Below are 27,542 nucleotides of genomic sequence, written 5' to 3' on the forward strand. Positions count from 1 at the left end.
TGGTGAAGGTAGGATGCTGCTTAGGGCTAGGGTCATACCTGCCTGGAACACATACTCTCAGAGCTCAATCATGTCTCACTTCATATAGTCCAGGGAGGTATGTCTGAAGTCATTCACACCAATATGGACAATGACAGAGTCATACTTGCACCTGTTGTGGAGAGACTTAAATGCGTGTGTGATGTGGCAGATTCTGGCACCTGACCGACAGTTCACCATGACCTTCTCCTTGTCAAGCCTGGTGAGAGGGACATCGGTGTGTTTCACAATTGAGTCACCAATGACTAGTATGTTTGGTTTATTGTTATGCCTTATGGGCTGTGTTGGTTTATTGTTATGCCTTATGGGCAGTGTTTGTGAGACACTGGTGTGTTGTCTGCTGTATGTGATGTGTTTGGTGTTGTGTGTGGAATGTTTGTGTGTTTTTGTAAGTTTTTATTGAGGACCCCATGCATAGATGGGTGTGTGCTGTGCTTGGCTATTTGATGTGGGTGGTGTGTTGTTTGTGCTGGTAATCTCCTCTTTGCCAGGAGTACTGACTGTGGTGCGAGAGAGCATGGATTCCAGGTTACTGATGTAAATGCATTTCTTGCAAGTAGTGGAATTATGTGCTAGGAGACAAGAACTGTCCATGAACATGAGACAGTTGTTAAACTGTCTCAGTATGCCCATGTGGACCAGGCTGGCAGGTCAAACTGCATCATCTCTTCTGTACAACACACAAAACTTTTAGGTGTGGAAATTGATAGTAGTTTGAATTTTCATATCCATATTTCTCAAACCATTATGAAAGTCCACAAAAAAGTAGGTACATTTTACAGAAATTAAAAATATTTCACTAATACCACAAAGCTAGAACACATTTTATCTCAGCTCTTCTGTATGTATCGCTAATCCTCACAAACCTCAGGAAATGAGATTTGGACATTTAGAATTCTGCTATAACAAAATTGCAAAATTTGCAATCGCCAGCTCTAGGACTTATCATTGCACTGCCCTCAAATAATTGAATTGGCTAGAACTCCCTCAACTAATAACTTATCATCAACTGTGCTTGGCACATAAGATCCTGCACCAACCGGAAAAAAATACCTGCACTTCAAAACTCATGAAATCCTTACTCTAACAAATGTGGACTTCGCTCAAGTAGCAAATCCCTGTTAAATGTTACCAAAGCAAACAATAAATCAGGCAACCCCCTTTTCTCAAGCTACAGAGCTGAAATCTAGAATAGCTTACCATCAGAAATAGCATCTACTACCAACTTATCTCCCTTAAAATTAACTCTTAAATCTCACTTAACCAATACATGGCTACACTTCTGTACCAATACTGGATGGGAAAAGAATTCCAATGCAATCTCCTAGTTAGTCTAATCACTCTTTCTCAAGGTAATACTAGTTCTTCACATATATCAGATCACGTCTCACCTTTCAACATACTTCTACTCATTTCCTATTACATTCTAAATCATCTATAGAAGGACTATAGTAACATTATACTCCTTAAGTTGCAATTATGTTACGATATCTATCCTCTACTGTATCTTCTCCTACTATAGGCTAACAGTCAGTGTAGTATGTGTATGAAAATTGCTATTAATAACACCTGGTTTACATGCTATAAGTCACGCATTTACTTATAGAATTCTTCACTTTATTTATTTATGATTAATTCTCTCAGTGCCTGTTCTAGACAATGCAACAATGCCATTAATAAGTTTATTTGCATGAATATATTTTTTATCCAATGTTATATGTTTAATACCTGTGTTTCTGTATGACAAATGTCAAGCCATGTATATGTAAACCTTGTATTTGTAATTACCGTTATTTTTACATGCAAAATGTGGAACTTTTCTCCTCAGGCCTCTGCTGAAAAAGGATTTTTGTCCAGTCGGACGTTCCCAGTAATCAAATGTAAAATAAATAAATAAAATAAATACATTTTGATGGAATCACTGTTAGACAATAAAGCCACGGCATAGTAATCAGAGTATGTCATCATTAAAAGTGCTCTGTGTTAAAATTGTCCTTTCCATTCCATTTCATCTAAGTAAGAATGATGCTCAAAATAAGCATCATACATTGGTTAAAAGTCAGCTAATGGCAAGATAGTAAATGGTAAAAGGAAAATATACTTTTAAATATGTTACACAATGACTTCAGCAGGCAATACATGTCTTAAAACACAAGAACTCATTATTTTTTGATTTTATATCATTTTAGTAAAACACAGTTTTACTAAACTGTTTGTCAATGCTGAATGTTTGCTTTCTTTGTAAGAGTGGTACAGTAATACGGTTGCAACCATTATTATAAAAATGAGAAAGTATGAGTCACATGGGAAGTGACTAGGAAAAGTAAATAACTCTGAGTTCCAAAATGATTTCATAAAATGTAAGATCATACTCATGAAGCATTCCAAACAAATGCATACGATGTAAGCTTGGTTATGGGTAATGAATACTAATGAACCTAACAGACTGTATTATTTAAATAAAGTAGCTCTCACAATTTTGGAATGTTTCTATCCCAAGACTGCAACACTGTATACAAGTAATGAAAGTAAGGAACATCCATGTGCATGGTATGGAACATAATGGAATGCAATTTGGAAAAGAATGCGAAGCCTTGCGATTTGTTTATCACTTCAATGAAGAGTGCTGATGCAAATGAACAGGAAAAGTACAACATGTTTAGAAATTATCATGTTTTCAAGGCTGTCTTCTTTAGATTGCATACAGTTTAAAACTCTGCAATTTTTCCTAGAGTAAGAAAATAATTCTTGCATGACAGAGAAGAAAATTCTACAAACTGTCTGGTATGAATACTCATTTACTTGGCATAAAATAATATACGCATATTCACATCATGCTTTGAGTATGAAGCTATAATATAACTTTGTCTGCAAAAGTAAATAGATATGAAATATGTAGGGTTATCCTGCATAATATTAAGTGGTAACCGGAGAATGAATGTATGAACAGATAAATTACTACAATAAATTAACAAAGTCTATATTTTTTATTATATTCATAATAAATGGACAGTTTAGAATTTTTACCAGAAATGTCATGATTGTCATTTGTGATTCAACCCTACTAACTTCAGTGATGCAAGTGCTTTTTAATTATTATATTGGCACAGTTTACATCAGTAATTTCAAATTCCCAGCATGCTGGTCAGAGGTGACCCACTGACATTTTTCATGTGGCCTGTAAACCTTTGACCAAACTGGTTTGCTTCTCTACCATTGCTAAAATAACAAAGAAAAAAAAAGGAGGGGGGGGGGGGAGTTGGTTTCTGATCTAAACCCTATGAATAAGCACCTGTCTGTGCCTTGAACTGCCTTCAACACCATCTGTCTCTGTTTCATTACTTGACTGTGGAGCCAATCTAAGCACTTTTGCTATTGATCTGTTTTGTAGTCCAGGAAGTTTCTTTCTTTTTGGCTGTTAGAATGACATTTTCAGGGAATGGAAGGTTCTGAAAATGCAGGAGTTGTTTTAATGTTTTCATATCATCCATTTGGAGTATGTGAATGTACCTAAATAGCAAGGGAAAGTTTTTAAGTCACCAATAATAATCCCAGAGATGAGATGTTTGTGCTCGACTTTCTTTGCCTATCTGTCTGTCTGCTCTTCACAGTTTTCAGATTCTCCACTGCTAACAGTTATATGCAATCTAGAATTTCCCATCATAGTAAACAGATGTGTATTCACACATGTACACCCACACTCATCTGTGCTTCATTCTTAAGCGATTTCCACTTGCTATAGAGATGTCAGAATCATTCAATATTTGAAACATACAGGACTGAAAGATACCTTGGATGGGAAGCTACTTCCTGGAACTCCTAATAGGCCAGTAGCAGAAGTGCTTAGATTCAAATCTTGATGCCATCTGGAATTCTTCAGCTCTTTGTACCCAAACATTAATCCAGAAATAACTTCAGACTCACTGCTATTCACCGGTAGACAAGCCACCAAGTCATCTTACAAACAGTATTATATCTTGAGACAAGACCTACATCTCAGAGGTAGCTGTCTGGAAAGTATCATGGCTGCTGAAACAATTCCAGCCTTGGGACATCTGCAGCTTTTCTGTTTGATTGTTTGTGAATTTATTTCCCAAGTCCCATGGGTTTTAGGGAACATTGGCTCCTCATTACAATGTAATATAGACACCTTAGGGTGTCACAGATAAATTGATTGCCTCTTTGAGTCTTTACGCAGATTCTGTTCTCACAAAAGTAGAGAACATATAATCACAGCTTACATAATTTACACCAAATATTTGCCACCATTATGAAGAAGCTGCTCTTCTTTACTTACCCTACCATATCAGTAGGTCTAATTGCCTGAGTGCAAACATGCAAATAAAAACCTTAGTATGACTGAAAAAATCATAACTAAACAAAAGATGAACTAACATCTAAAGTGCCAAGTGTAAAGAATAAAAAAAAATATAAACACAACTCTTAGTCTATCAGTGTGATGCTTATATTGTTAAAGAACAGTGCTAAAACAGGCATCACTTTTGGAAGTCTCCCCACCCAAGGAACATTTTATACTTTCAATCATTTCTTGTAAAGATGTGTATTTTTGCTGCTTTTTTTCAGGATTACATATAGTCTAACTTGTTACTATATATCTGTGTAAATTGCATAAATGGAAGTATTTTTTCAAAAATATATCGTTGACTCCCAAAGTATCCTCCAGCAAAAAATTCAGGAAACAAAGTATCAGAGAAGAACTGCAAGGATATACCACGAGAATGAGTGCATAAAATCTTCTTTTTATTCCAATAAAACCAGACACAAGGATAAGCGCTTTCGTGTGCACTGTGCACGCTTCATCAGATCAATTATACTAAATGTGGGCACTTCTTATATGTAAAAGACCATCCAATAAAATTCAATCAATAAAACTATTAGCTCAAAAAAGAGAGAGGAGCTAATTGCTTAATTAAAACAATGTGTTTTCAGCTGACACCAGCCAAGCGAATCTCACAGAGCCTCTTGCGCTGTCCAAGTCAAGCATACAATGCACTAGTATAAATCAACCATTGTTATATGACTTTTCTCCTATTATGTTTATCTGGTTTGCACATAAAATATTTTTAATCTTGAATTCAATAAATGACCGTAGTCATACATTCTATTTTCTTACATATCACATATATTACAACATCATTTTAGTGACTGTGCATTTGAAACAGCAGTTGCCTTTAATTCCTTCGAAAAATCGGCTTTCCTTGCATGACAGACAGTTGACCTAAAAATCTCCATTATATATAAATGCATTCTACAAGGTATCATTTAACAAGAATAATTCACATCTGTATAAAATCTTCCTCAGTCTTGAGATTCATTAAATAACCATAACCATAATCGTGCTTTATATTCTGTTGCATAACATCAACATAGTAGCGTCACTTTAATAATTATGCATTTAAAGCAACAATTTTTATTAATTCTTTCACATTAAATCATTTACTTGCCTTCCATAACGAAGGTCAACGTGAAGACCTCACTATCTATAGGTGCCTTATGTGTAGTGTCACTCAACAGAACCTTTCTCAACTATATACGGATATATAAAAATATAAACATATAAAAATATATATTACCCGTATATAAGAGGTGTAATAGAAATGTTAAATCCTTGTAATAACGTTAGAATTCGTCAAGTGCTTAACTCTTTAGTTTTTTTAAAAATTAATATACTCAAATAAAATTTTTGTTTAGAATTACATTCAATATTTTTTCTTTAACTGTCTAAATTAAATGTAGTGGAAGCAAAATAGACATCTGGGTGCCATAGCATATCATCAGTTCTTTGCGATGAAAATGGAACTAACTATTCTATTTTATCTCCTTCTGATTTGTCATTATTAAATAGAGGGTTAAAATTTATACCGTCACAACCAAGTGTTTTGGGTGAAACTTTCACCGACCTGAGATTGTTTGCAAGAAACATAGCTTTAAAGTTGTTCTTTAAAGATAAAAAAACGTTAATAGAAGCTTCAAATCATGTCAATATAGATAGTTTTAAAAACAAAAGTACTTTTTCTCCTCAACTACCAGTGATGGTAGAATGTTTTGTGAAATCATGCGAGAATGATTTTTATAAACTGTACTCTTTGAAACATGTTAGTAATAAGTATTGCAATTTAGACAGGAATGAACAAGAGTCACTTCGAGATTTGAAGAATAATAATAACATCTTGATTACTTCTGCTGACAAAGGTGGTGGAGTAGTTATACTGAATAGAGTAGAATACATTGAGAATATAGAGATCTCTCTCAAATCTACCAACAGTTATAGTGAATTGACTTTAGAGAAAGTTAATAAAATAATCAGTGATATAAAGAACAACTTGTATGATCTACTCATGTGCCGCCAGATCAGCAGTGAAATGTATGATTTTTTGTGCATTCAAGAGCCATTGATACCTATGTTGAAAGGTTTGCCCAAAATACACAAAGAGGTAAAACCTATACCAATGAGACCTATAGTCTCTGGGAGAAATTGGGCTACCTATAATATATCAATATTTCTAGAAAAAATGCTTAGACCTATTGTTGATAAAATAGTCACCATTTTAAGAGACACACAGAATCTTTTGCAAGGTATAGATTTAATTTCAAAAGATCAAATGATGTCAGGCAAAATATTATTAGTGACATTAGATATATGCAATCTATTTACTTGTATACCAAATGAATATGGTCTGCAAGCTGTTCGTGAAATTATGATGAAAGAAAGTGAATTTTCTGCAGACAGACAGACGCTAATAAGCCAGTTGCTTGATTTGGTACTATATAATAATGCATTTATATTTAACAACAAATACTATCTTCAAACATGGGGTGTCGCCATGGGCACCCCATGTGCAAATTCCTATGCGAATTTGGTTTTATATTTTTGGGAAAAATCTTGTTTATTTGATAGTATTTGGATGGAAAAAATAAGCTTCTATAGAAGATTTGTTGACGATGTAATATTATTCTGAAAAGGGACAGCTACAGAACTAAGACAATTCGTCACATTTCTAGAATCCACGACAGATTTTTTGAAATTCACATATGAATACTCTAGAGAAAGTATTGATTACCTAGATGTGAATTTATATTTCAACAAAGAAGGTATTTTGACCTCTAAGATTTTTAGAAAGAAATGCTGGAAGAACAATATGTTAGAACAAAGTAGCATGCATCCTAGACACACCTTTACAGGAATAATAAAAGGACAATTTCTAAGACTGACTAAATTATGTAAGGATCCATTAATATTAGAGGAGGAAGCCAATAATATGACACGAATATTTATTGAAAGAGGCTATAAATTTAATTTGGTCAAGGAAATACGAGACGACATTATACTTCCAGTCCTGGACCAAAGAAATGTGGCTCAAGAGAATACAACAAGGGGACAGATAGCAATAAGTCACAATAGAACTAATTATACAAGAGAATATAATGCTAAGTTTAGAAATAATGATAAGTTAGTCTATTTAATGAAATATACGAATGACAATGGGCATATCAGGAAGATAATTATGCAAAATTGGAATATTCTAACGATAGCAGATGATATTAGACAACTAGTGGGACAAAAAACAACTTTTATGTTTAGGACATGTGACAACTTGAAAGACATTTTTGCAAGAAGTTTGAACAATACAAATGTAGACAAGAATGATGTATTACATGGTACATTCTCTTGCAAGTGATGTAATATGTGTAAACATATAAATACTATACAAGAATATAGGCACCCTCATGGCTTCTTTGAGTTTAAACCAAGAAGATATGCTGATTGTAACAGTAGCAATTTGATCTATATGGTGAATTGCACTTCCTGTGAAGCTTTCTATATTGGATTAACAAAAAGAAAACTGAAAGAACGTATTTACAATCATATATATGATATTCGCAAAAGAAATGAGTTAAATGCACTAGCGAAGCATATCAATGCTAATCCTACACATGAGTTTAAATTTAGAGTGTTGCAAATAGTGAAAATTAGTAACATATTAGGTGATAATGCCAACCATTTACTGGAAACCGAATTAAGTTGGATTTTTAAAGCAGGAGCACACAAAGAACCAGGAATAAACAACTATGTGTCTTTGAAACCTATACTTGAAAAGAGAAAATAAGCCCTCTAAATAAACTCATGTTTTTTAGTGTTAACATTACATGGGAAGTAGTTGATCTGATAAGAAAGAAAAAAATGTGCCCTAGATAGTTCATATTAACATCAGACAATAATTCATCAATTGTAAAAATAAGATATGTTAGATTTACATTCTCATTAATTATTCTACTCTTAAGCAGGTGAAGGAAAATTGTTACTAAATGGACCATTGATTGTATAATGATGTGAAAGCATTTATTTAATGCATTTTATTCCTCAATAGCATATTTATTATTTTTTAACAGTACATTTCTCATATTGTCTTATACACTCATGTACTATGGTATTTATATGGTATACATGAATTTAATATTATTTGAAGATAAATAGAATTTAATATACTTTGATTAATTTTTGAATTGATTCTTAATATATGTACAGTATATTATGTATTTTATATATTGCTCATTTGTAACAGGTTTTAGATTGATGGAATTGCATTTATTTGCTTTATTTATTATTAATCATGGTTTACAGTTATTTTAGCTATATTCATGGGATAGCCATGATGAAGTACAAACAGCTTCATGTTTACATTTAATAATATAAATAAGTTTAATCATATTAAATATTGAATGTTAATAGTTGATTCTATATACTCATTCATATAATGATAATTCTTTAGAATAGTTAGCTCCATTTTCATCGCAAAGAACTGATGATATGCTATGGCACCCAGATGTCTATTTTGCTTCCACTACATTTAATTTAGACAGTTAAAGAAAAAATATTGAATGTAATTCTAAACAAAAATTTTATTTGAGTATATTAATTTTTAAAAAAACTAAAGAGTTAAGCACTTGACGAATTCTAACGTTATTACAAGGATTTAACATTTCTATTACACCTCTTATATACGGGTAATATATATTTTTATATGTTTATATTTTTATATATCCGTATATAGTTGAGAAAGGTTCTGTTGAGTGACACTACACATAAGGCACCTATAGATAGTGAGGTCTTCACGTTGACCTTCATTACGGAAGGCAAGTAAATGATTTAATGTGAAAGAATTAATAAAAATTGTTGCTTTAAATGCATAATTATTAAAGTGACGCTACTATGTTGATGTTATGCAACAGAATATAAAGCACGATTATGGTTATGGTTATTTAATGAATCTCAAGACTGAGGAAGATTTTATACAGATGTGAATTATTCTTGTTAAATGATACCTTGTAGAATGCATTTATATATAATGGAGATTTTTAGGTCAACTGTCTGTCATGCAAGGAAAGCCGATTTTTCGAAGGAATTAAAGGCAACTGCTGTTTCAAATGCACAGTCACTAAAATGATGTTGTAATATATGTGATATGTAAGAAAATAGAATGTATGACTACGGTCATTTATTGAATTCAAGATTAAAAATATTTTATGTGTAAACCAGATAAACATAATAGGAGAAAAGTCATATAACAATGGTTGATTTATACTAGTGCATTGTATGCTTGACTTGGACAGCGCAAGAGGCTCTGTGAGATTCGCTTGGCTGGTGTCAGCTGAAAACACATTGTTTTAATTAAGCAATTAACTCCTCTCTCTTTTTTGAGCTAATAGTTTTATTGATTGAATTTTATTGGATGGTCTTTTATATATAAGAAGTGCCCACATTTAGTATAATTGATCTGATGAAGCGTGCACAGTGCACGCGAAAGCGCTTATCCTTGTGTCTGGTTTTATTGGAATAAAAAGAAGATTTTATGCACTCATTCTCGTGGTGTATCCTTGCAGTTCTTCTCTGATAAATGGAAGTATCAGATTTATGAGTTGTACTGTGTCTGGTAAATATATTATCATCACATTGCAGTTTTCTGTATTCTAGAGTAGAATTTTATATAAAATTCTCAGCTAAATTGTCATTAAAGCAGAGGATAAATGTTGCATATTTTATACAAAACAAGGTTTGTGTATAACTCAAAATACCACTAAAAACAATCAATAATAAAAAGGAAGCCGGGAGCAAACACAATGAAATGTGCTGCTTTAATTACACTGTACAAAATTGTTAAGCGCTTTCATCCTGACAACATGTTAATAAGTTAGATTTATACATATTTAAAAATCACATGACCAATAAATTCCATTAATAAACCTAATGACCCAGATTAAAAAAGGTATGTATGTATGTGTCTGTATATCTATATATCTATATCTATATTTTTATTTATCGATATCTATGTATCTTTCTATGTCTATGCATCTATCTATACATGCCATAGCTAAAACAGTAGCATTTGGAGCAATTAACCAATTAAAGTTTAAGGTAAAATTGAGTATTTTCCTGCGCTGAAATTTCTTGCATGGATTTTAGAACTGAATACCTTGTTCATATTACTTGAACATTTCATGAATAAATCTTAAAGTTTTACTGAGATGTAAATTTATACACATAAGCACAAGGGGCATTGATTCATAGACTTTAGGAAGACAGGAACAATACTAAGCAAGCAAGTATTAGGACCATAAGATGCCTAGTCATACACACTATATATAAGCCTCTCCTCTATATCATGGTTCAGTAGCTACTCATCAGGCCTTCAGCAAGCAGTTCTATGGCAGGACCAATTGTCCCCCCTGTTACCAGTAACCATAGGAGTCGCTCAAGGATCCATCCTCGGCCCACTGCTGTTCTATTTACCAACCACATCTCTTCATCCTCACTCACTGCCTCAGTAGTACAATACGCAGATGACACCACCCGTATATGTGCCAACCCCAAATTAATTGAACTGCAAACCCTAACCCAAAATAACTTCACTCTAGCTGAAACTTGGTTCACTAACATCAAACTTAGTCTTAATCCCCAAAAACTAAACTAATTATTTTTAGCACTGGTAGATCTCCTCCTCTAAACAATGATTTCACCATCATCTACAAAGATAACATTCAAATCGCTCCAACCACACACACTAAACTGTTAGCTGTAAAAATCGACAATAACCTGAAATTTGACATCCACATAGCACAAACCATCAAGAAAGTTAACAAAAAGCTTGGACTCTATAGGAACAAACAGTTTATCACTAAACAAACTAAACAAACCATTGCAAGGACTTATCTCCTATCCATCCTTCTCTATGTCTTCCCTATCTTGACTAATCTCCGCCAAACAGATCTAAATAAAATGGAATCTTGTTATAACAAGATTGCCAAGTTTGTTACTGAAGCTTCTTATAGGTCTCATCACTGTCTATCCCTTAAGCAGCTCAATTGGCTTGAGTTGACTCAAATATTTCTTCTTAATCAACTCTCTATAGCACACAAGCTCTACTACCTTCCTGATACAATCCCAGCACTCCAGTATCTAATTCAGCCCCACACTACCTCAAGAGTCTTAAGATCTAGTAACCAGAACCTCATAACTATCTTCAAACATAAAAATGATGCTGGTAAAGCCCTCTTTACCTACAACACTGCCAAAATCTGGAACTCACTACCAAGCCAAATAACTTCTACCATCTCCATTATTCAATTAAAAAAACTCCTAAAAACCCACTATGTAAATGACTGGCTTTGCTCATGCCATTCCCCAGGTTACTCCACTCCCACGTGATTGCTGCATGGATTCTGTTAAGAACAAATAGTTTACCCTGAAAGAATGTTAACTTGTTGATACTTAACTTACAGAATTAATAACTCCCTTTACTAAACGTAACTTACAGAACTAATAACTCCCTTTACTAAACCAGCACACATTACCTAATGTCTTAAACAATATTGTGCTTTAATGTATATTATATATGTCACTACTTGTCTACTTTTATGAATTGTTAATCTCTACTTTACTGTGTATTCATACAATATTTCTAATATGTTTGCTTTATTTATTTATTTATTTCTCTCATGTATTGTAATTGCCTTTTGGAGCTTTTCTCCCTGGGCCTCCGCTGAAAATGGACTTGTGTCCAGTCAGATTTTCCCAGTAAACAAATATAAAATAAAAAATAAAAAATAAATAAATACTATAGGCAGACATGCTTAAAAGTTCATGTCTCCCTTTCCAAACACTGTATAGTGCTCCCCTCCCAAATCAAGCAGGACTATATATGACTGACACAGACTGATACTTAGCATTACACTTACACTCCATTTTAAGTTTGTGTTGAAATTCTGCTCAAAATGAGGAATGCAATAAGAGTCTATAATACTTTTCTCATATGCTGTCATTACATCAGAAGTAAAAATCCTGTTTATTTCTCCTATGACCGCTTTTTGTCACTGGAATTATAAACTCTACTCAGTTTAGACTTGCATATAGTAAAGTACATTAACTGCATTCTGTATCTGAAAATGTTGACATACTGTATGAAAAAAAATTTGCCATAATTTTTCTTAAGCTGACAGACATAGAGTCCCCTAGACACCACCATGTAGTAATTTGGATATTTTTCTTTTGTCATTTCATTCCCAATGAACCTGTTTATTTTGTTATTTTTCAGGTTACCAAAGCCAGTATACGAACAAAGCATACCACTACTGTTTTCTTATGATATCATAATAAAAATAATGTTCTTTCCTGATAAAAAGAGATATTTCCAGGAATTGTATTTATTGTAGCAAAGCACTCATGTTGTAGTTGTTCTGATGTGTGTGTACCTGTATAACATTCTATTTTCACATTTTCCTTAAACGCTATTAGGCTATAAACAGTACCGAAACAGTGAAATTTGAATTTAGGAATTTGGGGCCAAATTCATGGCTGAGTTGCTTGTTGAAATTCATATATTGTAGATCTGCCTGTCAGTCATTTGAAACAAAAGTGTTACTTTCAGCACTGTTCAGAGTAAAAATAGCAAACACTATAAAATATGAATATACACAGCTGTTGTAATGTTTGGCCTTAAAAGGCATATATGTGTCTATAAAGTAATTCTTTGCCTTTTTTATATGTTAAGGCATAAAAATAATTTTCTCATTAAAGTTCACAATGCAGCTACTGCTTTGCTTTTCAGGACAGGATCCCATTAAAAGGGTTCTGTGGATAATTATGCTGATGATACTCCCTAAAAATATCATCAACAGTATTGAACTATTTTACAGATACATGTATTTCTATCCAAGTTACAAAAATACCCAAACAAGTCAGCTGTTTGGGGAGAGTCATTTGAAAAAATGATAAGTGGTTAAGAGGTTAAGAAGGTTATCTATAAAATAAGTAAGGATCAGCAATTTAGCAAAATCAATTGCACTGAGGTCTGTGTAACCAGAAATGTTATTATATGATATATCTGCCCGAATCATTTTTAAAAAGATCTATTAAAATGTGGTTACCCCATGTTTTTTACTGCTTTGTTATCTTCCATAGGTAGTCCATGCTTATTTTTTTATTTTTAAACATCAGAGTCCAAGTGTCATAAATTTTGCACTAAATTTTTTGAACAAGAAACATCTTTATTAAATTATCCCATATGAAATAGGCAATCATTCATTTATATAGATGAAAACAAACAATTTTGACATATTCAAATTTGCAAACTTTATATATCACTTATAACCTATCCAGTCATTGTCAGTTAAACGTTAGAAAGCTCACTCAATTCCTGCTTTCCCTTAAACCTCCCCAATATATTATTCTTCATGTATTGTTCTCACAATACCCAATTTTTCTTCAGCAGTTTGATGCTACTTTTTTCTGAACATTCCATTCCAGTTGTTGTATCTCTGCATATTCACTACTCCTAGTACAGTTGGTTTAAATGAACATTCCATTCCAGTTGTTTTATCTCTGTGTATTCACTACTCCTAGTACCGTTGGTTTAAATGAACATTCCATTCCAGTTGTTGTATCTCTGCGTATTCACTCCTCCTAGTACAGTTGGTTTAAATGAACATTCCATTCCAGTTGTTTTATCTCTGCATATTCACTACTCATAGTACAGTTGGTTTAAATGAACATTCCATTCCAGTTGTTTTATCTCTGCGTATTCACTCCTCCTAGTACAGTTGGTTTAAATGAACATTCCATTCCAGTTGTTTTATCTCTGCATATTCCCTACTCCTAGTACAGTTGGTTTAAATGAACATTCCATTCCAGTTGTTTTATCACTGCGTATTCATTCCTCCTAGTACAGTTGGTTTAAATGAACATTCCATTCCAGTTGTTGTATCTCTGCGTATTCACTCCTCCTAGTACAGTTAGTATAAATGAACATTCCATTCCAGTTGTTTTATCTCTGCGTATTCACTACTCCTAGTACAGTTGGTTTAAATGAACATTCCATTCCAGTTGTTTTATCTCTGCGTATTCACTCCTCCTAGTACAGTTGGTTTAAATGAACATTCCATTCCAGTTGTTTTATCTCTGCATATACACTCATTCTAGTACAGTTGGTTTAAATGAACATTCCATTCCAGTTGTTTTATCTCTGCATATTCACTCATCCTAGTACAGTTGGTTTAAATGAACATTCCATTCCAGTTGTTTTATCTCTGCATATTCACTACTCCTATTACAGTTGGTTTAAATGAACATTCCATTCCAGTTGTTTTATCTCTGCATATTCACTCATCCTATTACAGTTGGTTTAAATGAACATTCCATTCCAGTTGTTTTATCTCTGCGTATTCACTCCTCCTAGTACAGTTGGTTTAAATGAACATTCCATTCCAGTTGTTTTATCTCTGCATATTCACTACTCCTAGTACAGTTGGTTTAAATGAACATTCCATTCCAGTTGTTTTATCTCTGCATAATCACTCATCCTAGTACAGTTGGTTTAAATGAACATTCCATTCCAGTTGTTTTATCTCTGCATATTTACTCATCCTAGTACAGTTGGTTTAAATGAACATTCCATTCCAGTTGTTTTATCTCTGCATATTCACTCATCCTAGTACAGTTGGTTTAAATGAACATTCCATTCCAGTTGTTTTATCTCTGCATATTCACTCATCCTAGTACAGTTGGTTTAAATGAACATTCCATTCCAGTTGTTTTATCTCTGCATATTCACTCGTCCTAGTACAGTTGGTTTAAATGAACATTCCATTCCAGTTGTTTTATCTCTACATATTCACTACTCCTAGTACAGTTGGTTTAAATGAACATTCCATTCCAGTTGTTGTATCTCTGCATATTCACTCATCCTAGTACAGTTGGTTTAAATGAACATTCCATTCCAGTTGTTTTATATCTGCATATTCACTCATCCTAGTACAGTTGGTTTAAATGAACATTCCATTCCAGTTGTTTTATCTCTGCATATTCACTCATCCTAGTACAGTTGGCTTAAATGAACATTCCATTCCAGTTGTTTTATCTCTGCATATTCACTACTCCTAGTACAGTTGGTTTAAATGAACATTCCATTCCAGTTGTTGTATCTACATATTCACTCATCCTAGTACAGTTGGTTTAAATGAACATTCCATTCCAGTTGTTTTATCTCTGCATATTCACTACTCCTAGTACAGTTGGTTTAAATGAACATTCCATTCCAGTTGTTGTATCTCTGCATATTCACTACTCCTAGTACAGTTGGTTTAAATGAACATTCCATTCCAGTTTTTGTATCTCTGCATATTCACTCATCCTAGTACAGTTGGTTTAAGTGAACATTCCATTCCAGTTGTTGTATCTCTGCATATTCACTCCTCCTAGTACAGTTGGTTTAAATGAACATTCCATTCCAGTTGTTTTATCTCTGCGAATTCACTACTCCTAGTACAGTTGGTTTAAATGAACATTCCATTCCAGTTGTTTTATCTCTGCATATTCACTCATCCTAGCACAGCTGGTTTAAATGAGCATTCCGTTCCAGTTGTTGTATCTCTGCATGTTCACTCATCCTAGTACAGTTGGTTTAAATGAACATTCCATTCCAGTTGTTTTATCTCTGCATATTCATTCATCCTAGTACAGCTGGTTTAAATGAACATTCCATTCCAGTTGTTTTATCTCGGCGTATTCACTCCTCCTAGTACAGTTGGTTTAAATGAACATTCCATTCCAGTTGTTTTATCTCTGCATATTCACTCCTCCTAGTACAGTTGGTTTAAATGAACATTCCATTCCAGTTGTTTTATCTCTGCGTATTCACTCCTCCTAGTACAGTTGGTTTAAACATTCATTTCCATTTTCTAGTAATTGTTTTTGTCAGCCACCAGAATTAAGTTCAGTACAGCCTTGCTATGTCTTGGCAATTCTGATTCTATACCATTGCTCAAAAAATGATTCCCTTATTTCTACTAATTTGCTTACCCAGTATTTCTGCTAGAGTAGTTTGCAAGGGAATTTTAAAGTCTGCCAACTCAATATGTTCCCAATTGCCTCTTTCTTCCCCTATCACATATCCAACATTTGCAATCTACCTGAGGAAAAATTCTTTGTAGTCTGCTTGGGGCATAAAATATCTCTACAAAAACTTCCAATTAAAGAGCCTAAGTCTTCTAGACTTTATTGCATATTTAGGAATCATGTATGTATCCCCCCATTGTTTCTTTGTGAATTGCTTATCCAATATCTCTCTTTACAATCCTTTCTAACCTCCTCTGATTGATTCCTACAGTTTTGATGCAATATTTTATATCCCTTCTAATAATCCCTTTTTTAACAGCAACGTCTGTTCTAGATGCTATTAAAAAGTCTACCAGTGGTGGTCTTTCAATTAGGATCCCCTATTTCTTTCTCTTTGCCTAAACTCTGATATCAGTCCTTGATAGTGAAATTTTTGCACTGAATATTGATGACTAGACTCAGATTCAGTCTTTCAGCTTAGTTATATACATTTTTATGTTAGTGTTTTTCAACATTTTGTTATGTCCCCCAAGCTGAAAGCCTCATTATCATTAACAAAACATACACTTCCATTCCTGAAATGTCTTCTATATATTGTTCATGTTTAAAATAATAGTACAACACCAGAGTCATTCCATTTTGTTCCCCCACTTGTCTATCACTGTTATTTTGACTGTGTTTCATTAATCATGGCCCACATACTGTGTACAAATTACTGAAGGATAATGCATTCAAAACTGATTCCCACAGAAGGGGAGCTAGCCTAATGATTAAGGAGGTTTTGCTTACAGACACCAGGTGCAGGGTTTGATTCTCACCTTTAGAAAGCATGGCTAAGCTTAAAAAGGCTCTCTGCGGTCATTAGCCTAGTGATAACATGTGAAACTAAGACGATTACAACTCTTACCAACATCTCAAGATTACTGGGTATATGCTTCACCCTGTTCTAGTATATTAATATCAATTTTTAGTCAGATGCATTACTAGACTTTCCCACTGTTTAGTTATGTCATTTTAGATCTTCTGTTCCCATATATTCCACATATCCTATTATTCTTTCCTAAAGCTATGAAGACATAACTAGATATGATATATTTCCTATATTCTACTACACTAAGGAACCATTTTGCAGAATATTAATAAAAAACAATATAACTTGTCAGCCATAGGTGAAGTGGCAGGCAAAGCCCACTCTTAATATAATATCCTGTAAGGATGTGCAATCTCAGGGAAGTTTGCAATATTCAGCAAAATGTCACACTGATGTAGCAAGAATTGATGGAGTCTTCAGCTGCCAGTTTCTTCCTTATATGGTTGAGGTTCCTGCATTAAATCATCTTTTTTAAACTTCAGCCTATACCTCCCTCATCCTACTATTTATTCCTTCACTGATCTGTGTATAGCTTTTGTTAGCCCATTTTCTTATTCTTTCATTGTTTTTGTGTTCTTGCCCCTCTGCTGTTCAAAGTATTTTTACTCATATGTTCAGAGGTTTATATGCACTTATGAGGCTCTTGAACTGCGAGTATCTTTAGAAGACTAGCCCTAGATTCTCATGAAATGTTTATCCCTTGTTAATTCAAGCACAAATAATCTATACCAGGCACATCTTACAGGTTTCTCCTATCCATAAGTGACATGGGTGCTGAACCAGAGATGAATCTGTGTTTTTTCCATTCATTCATCCCAATTTTATTTGAACAGAGTAAGGGAAGTACTTTGCATATGTAGAAAGGAACACGATTACAAACAAGTGCCATTCTTTGTTATACATACTGTATCTATCCTTCCAACATGTTCTATTTATGTTGTAGAAGGGATTAAGATGTCTTGAGCTGGGTGTTTATGCCACCACTGGACTTGCAGATGTGCAGTAGATCTTGAGATCCTGCATGTAAGACAGAGAGAGATAAGCTCTCAGTAGTCTGAATGATACCACAAACAGGGACAAGCCTTTAGGACAGTGCAGTTTTTATGATTTAGACCCTTGATGTTCTTGGAGAGAAAGTGTTGTGGATGTTCAAGTCATATTAAAAGAGCATAGGGATTGGATTAAGGAAGTAAGGCTTGAGCCGATTACTTTAATGAATCATGCCATAATAGGAGTAAGATTAGAGTGAGATAGTGTCCCTGGATAGAGAGGCACTGGAGAATGTCAAGATATTTAATATTGAAGGATAAAGGGATAAGACAGTTGCAGCATATAGAGAAGAAAGCTCTGTCAGATGGAAGGGGAGAGACCACTAAGAAATGTGAAATGATAACTAAAGAGAAGGAAAGAGAAATTAGAGAGTTAGAAAGTTACAAAGGAGAGGCAAGGGAGAAAGTAAAAGCAATGAAGGAGGAAATGTTAGAATTGCAACAGGATAGAAGAAAAGGGGGCAAAATGGAAGAGACAGGGTAAAGGAGATTAAAAGCATGCTTAAGAAGGTGGAAGATGAGAAGATATAGGAAAAAGAATTGCAGTGGCAAGGTTGAATTTTGAAGTGAGCCTAAGGTGATGAAAGTTCTAGCTATGAGTTAAGAAAGCAGGAAGAAGAAAGAGGGATATATCAGTTAGGAGATGGATACAAGAGTGGGCAAACAAAAAATTGGAAAAGATTTTGGAAAGATTTAAAGGATTTTACTCAGAGTTATACTGGAAGGAAAATGGTGAAGAGTTAGATGCTAAGGAGGAATCCGAAAGGTGGGGATGGCTGGGACAAAAGTAAAGGGAAAAATAACTGTTGGTATGGAAAATTCAGGACGTTTGGGATGCTTAGAGTAAGATTGCAAGGAGAATATCACCAAGGGGTGGAGTTCTCCCAACTGAAGTGTGTGAAATGCGGAGACAACATATAGCCAATGTTTGGTTGGAAATGTTTAATAAGATAATGGAGTTGGGATGAATCTCAAAATCATGGAAACAGGCTATGATTTCAGTAATTCCCAATGAAGGGAGGAATCCTTGGTTTCCTTCCTCATACAGACCCATTTCACTTTTAAATGATTACTATAAATGTTTTATGCTTCTATAGACAGAAAGACTGTTGAGGATTTTACAAGACTGATACATAGGGATCAAGCAGGGTTTGGAAGTGACAGAAGGACAGCAGACAGCTTAATATAAATGTTGCTAATGATGGGCAGTGCACGAGTGAGAATAAGAGCTGGCCTTAACTTCCCTAGATGCAGAGAATGCGTTTGACAAGGAAACTTAATTGGAGATATTTCCTTGAAACACTGAGAAGGAAGGGCTTCCCGTGAAGTTGGGTATGCATGTTACTGAATATTTTTCAAGGGGCCCAGACCAAGATCAAGATACAAGTCAGACTATCCATGGAAATTGACATTGAAAGTAGAATAAGGCAGGGGTGTCCTTATCCTCTTTATTACTTGCAGTGTACATTGAACTCCTAGTTCTGACAGTAGGAGCAAGTCAACTTAGAGGGTACAGATGGGAAATAAGGAAAAAAGATTACGCTTAATGCAGATGATGTTTTATTAATGTCAGTGATTTATAGGCATGATTTGGAACACTTATGGCATGTATTGGATAGGTTTGGTATGAAAATGGGATATAAGGTAAATACTGATAAAAAGATTATATTGTTGTTGTTGTTTGTCTTTCGGCTTTTCCCGGTTAGGGGTCGCCACAGCAGACGTCTAGCCCACTAATGATTGGCAGTATATTTTTCACGAATGCCGAGGTGCCAGCTCGATGTTCAACCTTCAACAAAGGCATGCCCATTTACGCATGTCTTTCAAATGCCCACTCAACCATGGGGAGGACATGCAGAGTCCACACAGAAGGCACTCTAGCTGAGAATCGAACGAGAGAACCTCTTGTTGTGGGGCAACAACGCTACCGCTGCACCACCGCGGATAAAATGATTAGATTGATCATGAATAAACAGGCCTTAATGGAATGAGATGGAAGAAAAAAATGGGAGGTGAAAGTTAGAAATTAAATAACTAGGGATAAGGCTTAGGGATACTGAGAAGAATCCATGAAGGAGACATAAGAGTAGTTATACAAGAAAATGAATGAATAACAGTGGAAGGTGCGAAATTTAGATCTGGATCAAAGAATTCAGGTGCTTGAAACAAGAGTAATACCCCCAATTCATTTATCCAGGTCAGGCTTTTTGGGAGCTGCCAATTTACACATTTCTAAAAAGGATGAAGTAATTATGTAAGGAATTTATATGGGAAGGGAGTAGACCTATAGTTGCTTGGGATAAGATTACAGAGGTGACATGACAGACAGGGGGGAGGTTGGGGTTCTAGATTTGAAAAAAGTTAACAGGCTTGTTTGTTGGTGACTGTACTGAGGATGGTGGTCAGGAAGTATGAGTCAGACTGGTAGAGAATGATACAACAAGACAAATCAAAAGTAGGAGAGAAGAAGGATGTTTCAGAATCAATGTTAAAAACTCTAGCAAAGATGTTAAAGTTGACCTGAACTAGACCAGTACACCAAGAATTCAGGAAGATATGGTATGATGCATGTGGTGCCCAATGGAAGAGATAGATAGTTCCCATAAGTTGATTATGCGAAGAAATAGCACATTTTTTTTCTTAATTTTATGGGGGGGGGGGGGTGTTGATGGGTTAAGGATATGAAAAACAGGCTGGAAAGGCATGCATAATATTGTAACTGCTGAGATATGGTTAGTAGGAAATTGCACTTAGATGAAACAATAACTTATTTAGAGTTATACAGGATGCAGAACTAATGATCATCACAGAAGTAACTCATCATGTATGTAGATTGCATTTGTCTGTGGATTAGTATAGTGGAGGAATAAAGAAGTAATCAATGTGTTAAAAAGGACAGAGAATGATAGACTGTTATAAATAGCTTAAAAACAGGTGTGCATGCTTACAAGGTCTTGATGGCACTCTTTTCCATCACGTGGATATTACAATGCAGTATAAAAAGGTAATGCCCTATGTGCTTCTAAGCCTGTACATGACACCAATTATAATTTAAAACTTAAAGCATAGTTACAAAAATCATCCGTCAGCCTTAAATCAGAACCATGATTTTGGTAAGGCAAGTAATGGCAGTGCAATGAGACATTTCTTATGTGACTATGGGCCTTTTCTCCTCATAGAAAAGATTTTGTGATTTGGTAAACTTCCAGAATGTAAATACAAGGAAGCTGCTGGCTGAAGACAGTCAGGATAAAAATCAAGGAAATGAATATTCATGAATTATGAATAAACCAAATTAAGCAATTGTTATCATTAGCCCAATAATGATCCTGCTCTTTTTCTATAAGAATGGTTAGTCTGCACAGGGGGTAATATTTGGTCCCCCCTTGCTTGTCTATCTACCACATTACTGTAGTGTTGTCTGCAAACACTTGAACAGGTCTGGTGGACCACAAATACCTAAAAGAATTGAATGCATTTATATGAGATAACATCTCTTTTATGTTTTTGTCTTGGGCTGCCTTTTCTATTGTTCCAAAGAACCTGCACTTTTATCCACATAGACATTGCTCCCTAAGCAAAGTCTGAGGCACCTGTTGTGACTGACTGTGATGAGCAGCAAGGGAAAATGGGAGACCTGGTCTGCGTGAAACTTGGTGTCTCCTCCACAAAATTTCTGTTTTCACAAATCTCAAAAATAGAATCTGAAATGTCAGGGAGTGTTGATGCTGGGACCATAAAGATTTCTGGTAAGACTTCTGTAAGTTCTGTTGGAATCCCAGCCTCTGTAGGGGATTCCTCACCCAGTTGTAAATTCCTGACATTTTGAAAAATACTGCAAAGATAAACACATCATCTAAATAAGGAAAAGTGTGAACAACTTGCAGTTTGCAGTAGGGTCTCACAGAACACTTTAAATCAGTGGGTAAACCAAAGGGTAATTTAACGATAAGCATCTTTTAAATCTAAGGTCACTTGAAAACTTTAATTGTGAAGAGACAGCATTTTAAATTTTGGTGGTATCACAAACAAATCTGGAAAGAAAAGATCCAGAACTGGTCTCCAAGAATCTTCTTCCTTTGGTACCAAGATTATCCTGGAAAAAAAATATCCTCTAACTGAGGGGAAGGGACAGCTTTTGTCACCCTCCTGAGCAAGTATATGCTGAATGACATGAGGGAAAAGTAAAGTCTTGTCTAGCAGGAGAGAAGGAATCCCCTGAAAAGGAGCGAGAGAGAGAGAGACAGAGAGAGAGAGAGAGAGACTTCCTCTGCCATCTGTAACCTTGATGGATTAATCTCTTAAAACATCTGCCTGAAACTATCTGTTGCCAAAGAGAAACATGAAGGTTCAGCCTTTCTGGAAAGATGACATGATTGGTGGGCTAGGAAGGGTTGGAAATCTTTATATAATCACTCAGACATATTGCAATGTCCTTGTTCTGTGGGGTTCCTGATTTCTTTATGGAATTTCCTTGCCACTGTTTTTAAACATTTACTTACCAGCAGTTTGATGGAACTGTTTAATTTGTTGCTTAAAGAAAGCTGTGGAGGGAGCATTAAATTCCTTGTCAAACTTGGAGGAGAATGAATATTCTGATAGATCCCTTGAATCAGCTTTCCTCTCTCTCCTGGTTATTTAATGACATCACCGCAAGTGCCAAAATTAGTTCTCTGTCCAAGGGGCAATTCAAAATTGTATTTTTGACATCTCTGGGAGGTTTTGAGAATGCAGCCAGGCAAATCTCTTTAGAACAGTTTTAGTGACAGCAGCTATGGAGTTGTCATAAATAGAATCACATGCACATTTCAAAAATTGAGTAGTTATGTGAGACACACAAAAAAACAGTCACACAACTGGATTTCTCCTCAGAAGAAGAAATACATGCCAAAATATTCTTCATATTCTCAAAAGAGAAAATCATAAATTTCAACATATGAACATGACAGCTGAAAAACAAACCCATTTCCAAAAATTACAACAATAAAAGGCCACTCAAACTACTGTCATTATGATCCACTATATCAGTCAATCTGTATAACCTATGCAGAAGTAAAAGTCATCTGAACAATTCAACATTAATGAGAACTATAAATAATCCAGAGGTTGCTGCTGGCAAACAACTCTGCATTTTAGTTATTCATCTATAAATGCAGTGCTTGGTACACTGAAAGAATAAAGTGTCTATGTTATTTTACAAAAAATTGTCTTGCTGGCGATACTGCCATAACGTTTCCCGAACTATATCAGCTATGCAATAGGGAATGGTCAGTAAACAACAGCAACAGTTTCATTGTTACTAGGCATGCAGTCCTGGAGACCATTAAGAAGCCCAGTCCAAATAACAAGCAGTGCTTTCAAGCAATTGGGAATGTTAGGTGACTTGTTCAATATCACACATTAGGTAAACAAAGGTGGAAAACCCTGCACCCCTGAACAGGATGCAGCTCATTAACAAGTTGGAGATTTAGTACTCTGCAGTAACTGCCAGAATTAAAGTTTTTAACTAAATTCTGAATTCTTTTGCACTCCATTCTTAGAGATAAGACTATAATATGCAACAACTACAAAATGAAAGCTGAAGATCAGACAGGCCTGATCATCAGTACATATAATGCAGACTGTATGACCTCACAAATATCAATCTCTTTGCATTGCTGGAAGCTGAAAAGAGGGTACTGTAAAAATGTATTACTAAAATGCAATATGTTTAGGCTATATAACACAAACCAGGCCTATTTATGGATTAACTTGCGCTTTAGGAAAAGCAAAACAAAGGCGATATAAATGCTGCAACAGCTTTGTTCAACAGCTTAGAAGTCATACAAAAATCAGAAGTATTACTGCGTATAGCATACTATTTATTTTTGGAGGGGGTCCTATGTTTACATTACACCTACACCTTGTTTTTGACCTCCCTATGTCTTCAATGTCATCAAGAATAATTATCCTTCTGAAATCACTCATTACAAGTCTGACTTACTCTGTATTGTTGCAGCATACACCTCCAAGCTGGATTGTGAACTAATGGGGCCCTCTGCAGGGAAATGAATCAGGTTTCCTGCCACCCATACCAGTATCATATTACTTCACTGTCTCTTTCCATTTACCATAAGCACTGTTCAAACTTGTCAGTGTAGATATTGTTTTTTTTTTTTTACTTTTACAGTTATCACAGAGATTTGGATTTAAATTAAAACTTTTATTTCACATTTTACAGAAACAACAGAAAGCTATTTTCTAAACAAAACAAAATAAAAACAAAATACTCTAACTGAAAAAAGACAGCATAAAAAACAGTAAACTTATTTTCCCTTGTAACACACATTTAGTGAAAATGTATTTGACAACCTATTGAACTACAAGAGATGTCCTGCAATTCATAATCAAGCAGATTAAAGTGAAGCACTAATTAGCGACTATGTGAAAGATGCTGCAATTCAAGAGACATGCAATGCATTTTCTATCAGCCTAATACAGCCAATTGAACACAAGAATCCCATTTTCAGGAGGAGCCCAGGAGTACAGTCTAGTCCAGTAACTTGTTCAAAGTCACACTAAAGACTAATGAAGGCTGAAATACTCAAATTCTGTACTATAAGAACCAGCCCTTTAACAGTTAATAGCCCTACTCATCTGCACTAAGTGCTAGACAAACTGTTGTAGCCCAAACATAGTGAATTTCACATCTTTCTGCCTTCAAAAACAAGGTAATTTAAAAATATAAATATATTCATACTTAAAATATTTAACTTTAAACTCATAGGCTTCATGCTGTCACATTTCTTCACAGCCAAATGATAAACACACTGTCACCAAAACAAGAAAAACAAAGATCACATCTCATATGATAATGTTTCTATTTACTTCAATTAATTTCCTTCATTTACACCATACGGTCTCTGGATCATAGATGCTGACTAATCTCAATGTCCAGGGGATCATTGAGGAGAGTAGCCCAAATTTCCAGTTGCCCTGAAGTACTGTCCAGTTAAGTGATTTGCTCAAGAACAGGGCATAAATATGAGGCAAAATCAAAGATGGTCTGCAAAACTGAACCCAGAAGAGCAGACTCATTTAAATCACTTACATTAACAAAGTAACAGGTTTGCATCAACATGTATAATATTTATTTATTTTTAAGGATCCTTTGTTAACCATGTTAGTTCCCATAGGATAGTTTTCAGGGGTGAACCAAGGTGGTATTTATATTGCTATGGGAAATTTGGCCTGGGCATCAGGGAATTTTTCCTACTTTTTCAGTAAGTGCCCTGGGATATTTTCCATCCACAGGAGCCACCACCAACTCAAACAGAAGGGCAATTAACATTTCATCCAAAGGATGACACACTCAGGAGTGCAGCACTCCCATTATGTTGCACTGCAGTGCATATCTCTCTCAGGGACAAATCTCAACAAAATCAGGGATAAATCCTGAAATAATTGGGGCAATCAGAGACACTTTGAAAATATCAGTACTATTAACCAGTGGCATTGATAGAATAATTCAAATGTGATTAATATACATTTTCTGAATTAAGTAAGTCTATAACTCCTAATTAGTTTAATTATTTAAGTATAATACACCACTCTTTCCCCCAAAATCACCAGTTTTAGGAGGGATTCAAAGGGACAGAGCTAAAATCTGAGTCAGAATTAGGAACAGTGAGGACTATGTTGCAGTGTACGACCAATCAGCTTGGTACAGGAACAGACGTCTGCACCATAGGTATTTGTGTTGCCTTTTGCTCCACTGACACTGTCACAAAACTATGAAACATGACTTTGACGGATTTTAATCATCAGTTATTTAGGAAAAGAAAAAAGCTAAATTAAGCATGGCAAATGGTGTGAAGGATTAAAGATCTTGTTTGACAACAGTTAAAGTTTAGAGATGGATTCTGAGCAAAGTCACTTAATTAGACAATGGCCCTAACTAGGGCATTTTATACAGACATACAGCTAAAGTAAAAGTTCTGTTACCATGTTCCATGGCACCGCTCATATGTCATGCCTAATGTAAACTTCGAATCAAATCTCTCTGATCATCCTGCTGCTTGTAAAAGTAAAATTTCCATATCTCCTGCATCATCCTGCTATTTGTAAAACATTTATTTCCTTAATATGATATGCTTTGTAAATAATATTTCTTGACTGTTTGCTTTGAAATATTTTATAAATAATGCTTGTGGATTGCTTTTCTTTTTGAATTGTCAGAAATGTATTTCTATCCTTCTTTTCACTTGGCCTCCTCTAAAAATGTGCATTTTGGTTCCCAGATGGACATTCCTGGTAAACAAAAAGTAAATAAAAATAAAATAAATAAACTATAAAAGTGAATGTCCAACTCTTCCATGCATTTATGTGCTAATGTTGTCTCATATGTACATGTTTTGGGTCAGTCTGCTGTCTGTGATTTGTGCTGGTCAGGTCATGATGTCCTGTTGCACACATACACAGGTGTTTTTATACACATACCAGCATCTTTTCTAAAGTGGAGCATTTTTTTCATTATTTTAGATAGAGCCAAGCATCCAGCCAGAACAAATCCTAAGCAGCTGCCTAGGTCACCTTGTGCTGGATCCAGATCTGTCAGAGTGAGAGGGATTTGTATTAACCAAATGTTAGCAGCAGCTGGATTTAATAAAGCAATAGCTGCTGTGTGTGATCTGAGATGAGTATGTAAAAACTTAAAAGAATGAAGCACTTTATATAGTCTGCTTTTGTGGGTGGCAGCAGGCTGGCTGTCACGAAAGTTATACACTTTGAGGACAATATCCACCAAAGCAGACAGAAGAGGAGGAATAGAAGTAGGTTCTAGAAATTCCAGTTGTAACAAATCATAATAGTTCCAGAGGGACTGAGAAACATTACTATTATCTCCATGAAACAAATGATTAATTCTGGAAAAAGTTTCCGAGAGAGACAATCCTTCAAAAGTACTAGTTGAAGCAACACTCTCCTCAAAATCTAGATAAGAATTATGTGGAAACAACACATAATCTATGTCTTCGGAATCATTTTTAGGATCAAAGTTATGAATCTCTTCAAAAAATAAAGAACCCATTTTCTTTTACCAGAAATAGGCATAAAGGAAGGACCAAGAGCCTTCATTAAACCCTGAGCTAAGTGCAATTACTTACTCTTGGCATGAGTAAGTGAGACTGGAGAAGAT

The sequence above is a fragment of the Protopterus annectens genome, chromosome 4.part0, assembly GCF_019279795.1.
Source record: "Protopterus annectens isolate FY-2018-M chromosome 4.part0, PAN1.0, whole genome shotgun sequence".
Lineage (NCBI taxonomy): Eukaryota > Metazoa > Chordata > Ceratodontiformes > Protopteridae > Protopterus > Protopterus annectens.